A 10,738-nucleotide genomic window follows, 5' to 3' on the forward strand; every position below is an offset into this window, starting at 1 on the left:
GCAAGGATGAGGAAGGAGGTATGAGAAATCTTAGCCATTACTTCCTAAATCTCCGACAGTACATATAAGCTAATAATTCTCACTCTGATGTTGAGTGCTTGTTGTTTTTCAGCTTATAGTGAGTGCATGGTATCTATAGAGAAATTTTTGGAGCTCCTAAGATGATTTCCTTTCTTAGAATGTAGATATATGGTGGTAGGTAAATACCCATATTTGGGTGCCTTAATTAGGTTTGAATAGAGAAATTAATCTTATTTTGCTAAATGAGGCGAGATCCTCCTCTGCAGCATTCATCAGATTGTCGGCAGTCACTTGGGATGTGTGCCCATAGCTGTCTATAGTGATTTCATTTCTACAACCAATTGGCAGCACGCATCCCAAGTGCTCCTAGCCATCCGATGCACATTGGAGGAGTTGGCACTTAGGAGAGGATATCGCTCCAAAGATTTGAGTAGGGTGTCAATCAGTGGGTTTCGATCGGTTTTGGTTTGGTTTCGGTATGAGAATGAGTGGAACCAAAAAATGAACCAATAAGGGTACGCGCATCGGTTTCTATTTATCATATAAATATATTCAGAAGTACGAAAAAAGAGGTTTTTTCTATTAATTTTGTCTTAGGATTGGTTTTTAATCTTTTTGATCCATTTTTTAAGTTTAGTTTGGTCTCGATACGGTCCTGTTTGATTTCGATCTCACAAAGCCCCAACCTGAAACATGATTCAATAAGTTCACATCGGTTCTGTTTTAGTTTCATCAGTTTGAGCTGAGTTTTGATACCCTTAGATTTGAGGGTCTTGGATTATGATTTTTCATTTATATATATATATATATATATATATATGTTTATATATATATATATATAGAGAGAGAGAGAGAGAGTACATATCACTCCCCTCTCCTGGATTATGGCGAAATATCAATTTGACCCCACAGAGAGAGAGAGAGAGAGTACATATCACTCCCTTTTCAAAAATATCACTCATCTCCCCTATAACTAAAGTATTCTATCTAACGACTTCAACAGTTAGAAATCGTTATTAAGTCAGCTGATTTTTTCATAATGCCCAAAATACACCTTATTTGTGAAATGTCCAAGAGACCCTTCATTTGTTTCCCATTCGTCCCCTCTTCTCTCTCTCTCTCTGTCTTTCTCTCTCTCTCATTCTGCAATGACAGCTGCTCTAATCAGAACAGTTCGTCACCGGTTCACGGTTCACTGAAGGTCTCTGTCTCTGGCTCAGGCAAGGATTTCGTTAACTCGTTAGTGTTCTCCGGCAAAAACAAGAAGTCGTCACCGTTGTCGTCGTCGACGCTGCCGCTGCATTTGGAGATCAAGGACAAGAGGACTATCCGGCGTGCGATTTTGGAGGCTAACGTTTTATGTCCAGTAAAGAAAATTTCCGGTAGGTTTTCTAAGTTATCAGGTGTCGGATCTTGCTCTTTCCAGGTAATATTCTTGAGGAGGAGGAGGAGGATGAGGAGGAGGAAGACATCTGCTATCGTGATGTGGATCACTGTGGAATGTCGTGGAACGTATTTGTGATGGAAAAATCTAACTTCGTCGGTGGCAAAGGAATGAAGGTCGGCGGCGCCAGAGGTAGTACCGATCAGAAGAAAATCAGTGATTATTATAAAACTATGTTGAAATCTAACCCTGGAGATCCACTTTTGTTAAGGAACTACGGTCAACACTTACATCAGGTACTGCGAATTCCAGTATTTTGATCTTAAATTGATCAAAATTTGAACTTCGATTTCAGTTTTTCTTTGCATTGATGTGTTGACTGCGGATGAAAATCGTCTGCAATTCCGATCTCGTACAATTCCGTGAAATACCCCCTTTAGGGGGTGACACGTGTATTGATACCAATGCAATGGTCCAGATCTGATTTAAATGACTTAAGGTTTTATTACTTGTATCAGATCTGGACCATTGTATTGATATCAATACACGTGTCACCCCCTAAAAGGGGTATTTCACGGAATTGTACGAGATCGGAATTGCAGACGATTTCAACCCGTTGACTGCTCTGTTTCGATAGGTAGAGAAAGATGCAGTGAGAGCTGAAGAGTACTATGGAAGAGCAATTTAGCGAATCTAAGGATACGGGGAAGTGTTGTCTCTGTACAAGAAATTGATTTGAGAAAGCCAAAGAAATGAAGACAGAGCCAACGCTTACTTTAAACAAGCCGTACAAGCTTCTTCTCCTGCTTCGTTTCAGCGACAAATTTTAGTAACCAAATGTGTTTCAGCGACAGAGGGGAAGGGGAGAAGAATGGGGAACAAATGAAGGGTCTCTTGGACATTTCACAAGTAGGAGGTATTTTGGGCATTATGGAAAAAAATCAGCTGACTTAACAGTGATTTCTAACGGTTGCAGTCGTTAGATAGAATATTTTAGTTGTTGGGGAAGTGAGTGATATAAAAGCATGTATTCATGTTTCATAACTAATCTTTTTTTTCGACTACTTTACCCTTCTTATTTATTTTAATACATTATCTTCTTTATTATAACTTTTTTTTTTTTTTGGTATCCATTGTTTTCTATTTTTAATGACTAAAATTTTTCTAAAAAATTGTTTCTTTTATTATCTCAAATTCTCATGCAACCTTCTATAAAATAAAATAGAGATCTCACGCTTCTTCTCTCTCCTTCTATATATTTTTTTGGTATCATTTGTTTTCTCATTTTAATGACTAAATATTTTTCTAAAACAATAGTTTCTTTTATTATCTTAAATTCTCACCCAACCTTCTATAAAATAAAACAGAGATCTCACGTTTCTTCTCTCTCATTCTATATATATATTTTTTGGTATCCTTTGTTTTCTCTTTTCAATGACTAAATAAATATTTTTCTAAAACAATAATTTCTTTTATTATCTGAAATTCTCATGCAACCTTCTATAAAATAAAATAGAGATCTCACATTTTTTATCTCTCCTTCTATAAGAAAAATCATTTTTCCCTATAGGTAAATCTTTTCCTGCTCCTCTCTCTCTCTCTCTCTCTCTCTCTCTCTCTCTCTCTCTCTCTCTCTAATGTTTCCTTCTTTCTCTAATTTTTTCTAAAATATATTTTATTTACTTTGAAAATTCAGTTACTCCCTTGCTCCCTCTGGACCCTAACCTTTTATTTCTCTTAGAATAGTGTGAAGAGAAAACAGCTCATCTCTCCAACTCTTCATCACTCTCCCTTTTTTGATGGCAGCGTCGCCAGTAGGTAATAAATTACTAACCCTCTCTCTTTTAGATTATTTTTCTCCTCTTTTTCTTAGACTGCAAATCAATCCTCATTTTCACTGCTTCCACCCTCTCTCTTCTCTTTTCCTTCTCTTTGAGGGAAACACAAGTAAAAAAAGAAGAGGAATTTAACAGGCTTGCAAGGAACCCTAACTCCTGTAAACAGTTACCTCTCTCTCTAGCAATGGATTTTTTTTCCTGCAATTTTCCTCCAAGAGGGAAATCAGGTCGTTCTTGCTCCATGGTGCTATTAAAGGTCGATGTGGAACTCACCATTGTTGGGGTAAGACCTATCTCTCTGTTTTTTCTCTATTATGAGTCTTCTTCACCTTTGCTTAACTTTTTTTTCTCTATTAGCAGATTATGAGTTATGTTTCTCTCTCGCTTACTCATTTCTTTCACTTTCATTTTTATTTTTATTTTTTAATTTCCAGGAGAAGCTGTTTTGTTTTGAGAATCTCTCTCGGAATTCATGTCGGAATGCACTAGAATTTCTATCTCTAAACCTTAAGTCAACTCTTTTTTTTTTCCTTTAAGTTCTTAAGGATAATCCTTATGTTTAAAATGTGTTTCATTTGGCTGAAGTGTTCACTAATCCTTATGAAAAGTGCCATCTGGCTGAAGTGTGTTGATTAAACTGAAGGAAAATTTATGTACTGAAGTGTAGGTTTGTCGGAACTCTTTACTTCGAGGTGGATGCTAATTTTGTATTCTCTAAGTGGGAAATTTTACTTGATCATCAACAATTGGCTTCAGGTTGCTGCACTTTGCAACTTGTGTGAGGCTTCTGGATCATAGAAATAGTTGAGAAGTTGATGAAATTTAAAACATAATAATAATTTCTAAATTGTAATAAGGATCTTACCAATACACTATGAACCATTTTAATCTAAAAGAGGGGAAACGACATACCGTTCACCTTCAATGGCGTATTATTTTCAGCGGAGCTTGATGCAACCATTGATGTCGTCCTTGCACGAATGAGCAACCTTCTTCTTCTTCTTTGAGGTAGGTTTCTTGTGATACCCTACTTCTTAAACCCGGTCTGATTACACGGTTGACCCGGTTTAACCATGCAGGACCCGAACCGGAGAGAGTTAAAGCGGGTTCCTTATGGACTATGATGGCAAGGGTGACCTTAAACACCGGCTGGCCCGACAAGTCCGAGCTAGTGCCAGAAGAGACGGGTGTACCCAAGCCGTGTACATGCACCTATCACAAGGCCATGTACGAATAAAGCAGGTATGTAGCTGTATTTTAAAGCACATACGTATATTACATCTTATGCCAAGAGTGAGATTCGTGCCGAGGGCCAAATTCTGTCAAAATCCCACTTGTTGGCCAAGTTTTGGCCCTCAGGTGGGCGGACAGGTGGGCGCATCCACCCACCTGAGTGACCCACTCATGTGATTACTTAGTATTTTAGGAGGTATAAATAGCATTTAAGTTTTCCTTTTTCTTTTCTCATTTATGACACTCGTACGTTGGTGAGAAGAGTAAAGAGGAGAGAGAAAAGAAATGAAAGAAGAAGAGAAGAGAAGGAAGAGGAAGAAGAGATGGATTTCAACGGCACCGAGGCTTGATCTTCCCATTCCGAGGCCGGAAGAGTGATCTCCAACACTAGATCTACGTTTAGAGGTGAGCAAAGGCTGGGTTCCTTAAACTTTCACCATACCTAAGTAAAACCATTGATTTGGGTAGGGTTTCTTGAGATCTTGTAAATCCCCCTTGAGATGATAAATCTAAGGTTTAATAGATGATCTATGTGTTGATTTTGAAGGATTTGAAGAAGGATTTACAAGGTTGGAGAAGCATTGTTGATTTGAAGTGAGTTTGGGGTTTTGAAGGAGTTCTTGAGCAAAGAAGGTAAGATGGCTTTCCATTCCTTAAATCTAACCTAGATCTAGGTTAGATCCATCTTATGAGACCTTGAATGGGTGAAGAATGGGTTTGGAAAAGCCCCATTTGAATGCCCAAAGGTTGGGGGAAGTTTAGGAAGAAACAGCAGTTTCCCGCCAAGACCGGTGGACCATTTGGCCCACCTGTGGGCACCCGCCTGTTGAGAGGGCAGGACCCTCGGGCCCAACCGGTAGGCCGACCGACAGGCCACCCTGCCCGTCGGTCTTAGCAGGACCCTCGGGCCCAATCGGTGGGTCAGACCGATGGGCCGATCGGTGGGCCGACCTACCCGTCGGTCTAGACCGGTGGGTCTGACTGGTGGGTCAGATAGGTGGGCTGTCCGACCCACCCGAGAGGCTCCGAATGTGATTTTTACGTCCGATTGGACCCAAAACGGACGTGTGACCTTCTTTTAGGATTCTAAACATGATCTTGTCATTGGATCGTGTTAATCTTGATCCCAAAGTGGTGAAATACTAACCCCGCTCACTCATGATAGGTTCGTCAAATCTCACGCTTCTCGCACCGGATCTCACCCGTACCGAGCGTGAGTCCTTGTACATCTAGGTAAGTGGGGAGAGGACATTTGGCCTTGTTTCAAGGCATTGTTTGGCATTCATTTAATCATATTTAGTCTAGCCATGTCATCATGAAAATGCTATGTAGATTAGTCATCCTCACATTATTATGCATGGGTGTTGTGTTTATTTTCTAAATGCCAAGTGATGTTATGCTTATGTGATGAATGTTGACATCATTGTGCATGATGCATTAATAGACTAGATGCCGTAGTCGGCTTGGAAACAAGTGCATTGGTGGCCCGTGGTATAGGACGCGGTGGCACTATGTAATCGTACTATTGTCATATACGAGCATGCGGTTTAGGATTATCATCTTCCCGTGCTACGACCCTTCCCAACAGGGGTTAATGTGTTAGTTTACCATTTGGGGGGAAGCAGTGGTCGCGGTTGTCGGGTCACTGTGGCGATTAGACATTACGCCCGGCTGGTCATTAGGACAGTCGGTAACCCCGGTGGTATATTCAAGAGGGCCAATCGTACTGCTTTTAAATTGCTGGAGTCAGCACCTTTAATTTCTGTCATTTATTTTAAGTTGAGAGCCGGTGGTCAGCATGTTTTACTTTTTCGAGTACTCACGGTGGGCCTTCTTCGACAGCCCTATGGGCGTATTGTGGGATGGAGTTCGTGGCTCATACCTGGAGTATACGCGCACTGTGGTTGTAGTAGCACTAAACCAAAGACTTAGTAATGTTGCTTAGGTGGATGTGATTAAAAATGTATTGCATAGCATATAGTGCATATGATTGTGATTTGTTGTGTGGACTACTGTGTGGTCCATCTTTCCACTTACTGAGCTAGTGAGCTCATCCCACGTGTGCACCTCTTTTAGATGATTTTGCAAGTCATCCATCTGAAGAGCACGGGTCGAGTCCCACAGTTGAGTTCCATGAAGAGGATTGGTGGGCCCCTGAGGAGTTAGAGCACGGCACTGATTGCTCGTGCAAGAGTTGTGCTGCGGTACCGCAGTTCTAATACCGAGCTGAGCTCCACTTTTGATGCCGAGCTGAGCTCTACCTTTGATACCGAGCTGAGCTCTAAGCTTTGATACCGAGCCGAGCTCTAAGCTTTGATACCGAGCCGAGTTGTGATTTTTGATGATTCCTTTTGTGTACTTGATATGTGAATTGTACTCTTATTGTGTAAATATCATGCCTTCGGACTCACATGTATTAAACTATTGTATCACAATTCGGGTATCAAGTATTATGGGAATATTCACAGGTAAACCAAGTCTTCCGCTGAACTGATGAACTCTTTCTTAGATGTGTGTATGTTGTGGTGGAATACTGTATCAAATGATCCTGGCAGGTTTGGGTTAACCGGTGTTAACCCGGTCACTGGCCCAGTTCTGTGTGAACGGGGTGTGACAACGGTGGTATCAGAGCATGATGCTCTGCTCCACTCATAGCATACCGTTTAGAATCCCGTAGAATCTATAATAGGAAAATGGGATTGGGTTAATGTAAAAGCTTTAAAGAGTTAAAAGCCAAAGAAAGAAAGGAATAAAAAATGGTTGTATTTAGATATTGCATTCATGGCATGCGTGAGAGGAAATAAAAGTTAAATTAATTGGTGTCATAACCCATCGAGTACAAGTTTGACCAAATTTCGGCAGCATAACGGCGCAAAATGAGATTTTCAAAAATTTTCACACAACCACCTGATAAACAACAGATATATATATATATATATCAATGATCCAAAAATTGACAAAAGACACCACAATTAAACTACACCAGTATTCAAACATACAATTTCACCACACACCACTGTCAAAACACATCATCCCACAAATAAGTCTAGTTACAGAGCAAGTACAAAGAATGAGAAAAGAAAGAAAAAATACAATAGGATGGACAACATGGAACAGGTGAGACGCTAGTGTGGACGAGCTAAGTCTTCACTGATCATCGCTGTCGTCATCGTCCACTATTACTACGTTCGCCGGAGGTCTAGAGTTGACGTTGAGTCGATGGTCGTAGTAGTCAAACCTCGAGTTCACCAGCCGTACCTCCCTCCGAAGTCGGCCAAAATCTGTTGAGATGGCATTGGCCGTGGTATCCAAGTCTTGACCCAGTCTGAGGAAGGAATCCTCTAAGGTAGCCTGCCTCTCCAGGATGCGTTCCTCCCTGGAAGCACTCTCGTCCAGTCTTCTTAGCAGCTAATCTTGGCCATCCTTCAAAGCCCTCATAGTGGACATCATGCCCTCAAAATCATATGCACCACTCTCAGGTGGTGGGGCTCTATGCTGTGGGCCTGTGGCTCTGGTGAAGCCAGGATCAGTACCTCTCGACTCCTGAGGCACCTCCTCAAGGATGTCCTCCTCCACCAAATCATCCTCCTCATCCTGAGGAACATAGTCCTCATCCTCGTCGCTAGACTCCTCCTCCATGGGAACATCCTCCATAGGGGCAGCCCTCCTATCCCTACCTCTCTGAGCTCCTGCTCTCTAAGGTACATCCATAAGGGTGTGGAGACCCATCCTCAAGAGGTTTCCCCTGTCGAACTTGTCCGCAGGAGTCTTCCCCTCCTCACCACTCAAGTCCACTCCGAAGAACTCAAAGATCCTAGTGAGGATCCTGCCATATGAGAATCCTCCATCCTCGGGGTGAGAAGTGTGGTGCTCCATGGTCTTGAGGATGACGTAGGGTAAGCACAAGTGCTCGTCACCTCCCTCTAAAGCCTTATAGATGAAGAAGGCTATAAAGGCTGCCATGAAGCCCACCTGGTTCCGGTGACCTCCTCTGGGGAGCAAGTTGAACTGGACCAATCGGGCAAATACACGAACCTCCGGGAAAAAGGATGTCTCGGACTCCGAACGTGCACTGCTGCCACAGATGGTCTCGTAGATGTAGTCCGGTGTCTCCAAACTCATGAACGGACCAAGGGGCTTACTCCTGGAAGGACTGTAGTAACGGTGCCCAGCTGAGGAGATACCCAAAATGCTGGCCAGGGTGTCCATGGTCAGATGTATGTCCACCCCCTTCACCATACTGATTATAGCATACTCCCAGTACTGGTGGGAAACCTCCAGGTTGCAGTAGAATCTACGGACCAACTACTCGTAGCACGGACGGTCTACATGGAAGATAGACTGCCAGCCCAATGCTGTGAACCTCTCCTGAAGCTGAATCTTGTGGAAGGCGCCCACTACCACAGTCTTCTCCATCATTACTGACCTCTTCAGGAAGGCCGACCAGTTGGCTACTGCCTCTTAACTGTGGAAGAGTTCCTTGTCGTAGTCAGAATGATCAGTGGGGGCAGGTCCGGGTCGCCTTGTGCAGGGGGCTGGAGAACTAGTCCCCACACTCTTCCGCTTAGAAGCAGTGGTCTTACACCGAGTGCCAGAGGATGCGGGCTCCTTGCCTTTGCGAGATGACATTCTGGCAAGAAAAAAAAGAGGAAAGAAGGGTAAGTGACAAAACAGAAATCATGGAAAGAAATAGAATGTGACAAAATGTGACAAGTGAGAAATGATAAAAAGTCTATGAATGAAATGCCTGGCTAGTGACAAGACAGAGACTATGGCAAAACAGCAATGTGACAGAAAGGGGCAAGTAAAGCATGGCAAGTAGAGAATGATAGAAAAGGAAAACCCCAATTCTCACTGTGCAAGTTCAATCTAAGGAAGAAAAATGGAAAGACTCACAATAGAGTGAAGCATGAAGCTTACATGCTCATGGATGAAATGCCGTCATTCTACAATCAAGAACATGCAAAAACATATGCCAATGTACTATTGAGGTCCACAAATGCCAAAGGATGTAAACAAAAAAATCAAAGAAAACCTAACACAAAAGATGGATTTTCATGGGAAGATATGGGGATTTCAAGCATAAGGGACTTTCTATGATTTCTATAGCATGTAAAGTACAAATCAAGCATAATGCATTGCATTTGAGTCATTAATTGGGGAAAAAGAGCAGGAATTGAAAAAATCCCCAAATTTGAGAAAACTAGGGCACGGTTGGGGTTTTTCTCAAAAATGGAGAAGTAAATCCTAGAACTAGAAATAAATTACAAGAGGAACATCACATTCATATGAAATCACTATTCTATGGAAAGAAACATGGAAAGGAAGTGAGATTTAAGACAACTCATGAGTTTCTACCCCAAATTGCAAGTTCTGAGAAGAAATGAGGAAGAAAACTTACTTGTAAGTGGAGGGTTGAATCTTCTCAAAAGTGCCGGGTCGTTGAGTGGGATCGCTAGTGGAAGCGTCAAGATGCTCTCCAAAATCGCCTGGGAGAGAGAGAGAGAGAGAGAGGAAAATGAAAGAAATAAGGGAAAACAGAGCATAAAAAGGCCTTGTTCGAGTTTTTCGCTCGGTCAGGACCGGCGGGCCAGACCGACGGGCCAACCTACCCGCCGGTGTCACCCCGCCGATTGAAGTTTTGGACCGGCAGGCCGACCGACTGGCCAACCTGCCCGCCGGTGTCACCCGACGGTTGAGAGAAAACTTGAAAAAGAAAAAAAAAAGAAAAAAATGGGATTATTATTATTATTATTAATATAATTATTATGATTATTGTTATTATTCTTATAATAATATGCTATGGTCAAGTGGGACCATTGACATACTGGTTGGAGCACTAGCCCTGTATTTTGGAATTAAGTTGCGGTTAGTTGCAGACTATCATACACTATAATACCCTATGTGTTGGCATATAATTGTGTGCCGATATCAATTCTATGGTGTTTAACCAATGTGATGTATGATATGTTCCAGGTACAGGGATACGATGGTACGTACTAGATCCGGTAGCAATGCACGAGGTACCCCGTGTGGTCCTCGTCCGGTCGGTCGACCCCCGAATCCCAGGAGGTCCCGCTCTGTGGGGCAAACCTCACTTCCACCACCTCTAGAGACCTTTGGTCAAGGTGGGGCACATGGGGACCCACATATGACTACCCTTCCGGACCCTCCACCGGTTATTACTCTGGGGGATGTTGCTGCCATAATTCAGCAGTCACAACAGGCTTTCCAGTAACAAATGCTTCAGTAACGGCAACAT

At 42.3% G+C, this 10,738-nt stretch overlaps 1 long non-coding RNA gene across 1 annotated transcript; it reads left to right on the forward strand.

Moving 5' to 3' along the window:
• Positions 1-3,057: 3,057 nt before the first annotated feature.
• Positions 3,058-3,928, forward strand: LOC122070735. Its single transcript, XR_006137949.1, has 2 exons — positions 3,058-3,526; positions 3,678-3,928. It is a non-coding gene; the product is annotated as an uncharacterized LOC122070735 (long non-coding RNA).
• The last annotated feature ends 6,810 nt before the right edge of the window (positions 3,929-10,738 follow it).

This window comes from Macadamia integrifolia, unplaced genomic scaffold (genome assembly GCF_013358625.1).
Source record: "Macadamia integrifolia cultivar HAES 741 unplaced genomic scaffold, SCU_Mint_v3 scaffold99, whole genome shotgun sequence".
NCBI classification, from domain to species: Eukaryota; Viridiplantae; Streptophyta; class Magnoliopsida; order Proteales; family Proteaceae; genus Macadamia; species Macadamia integrifolia.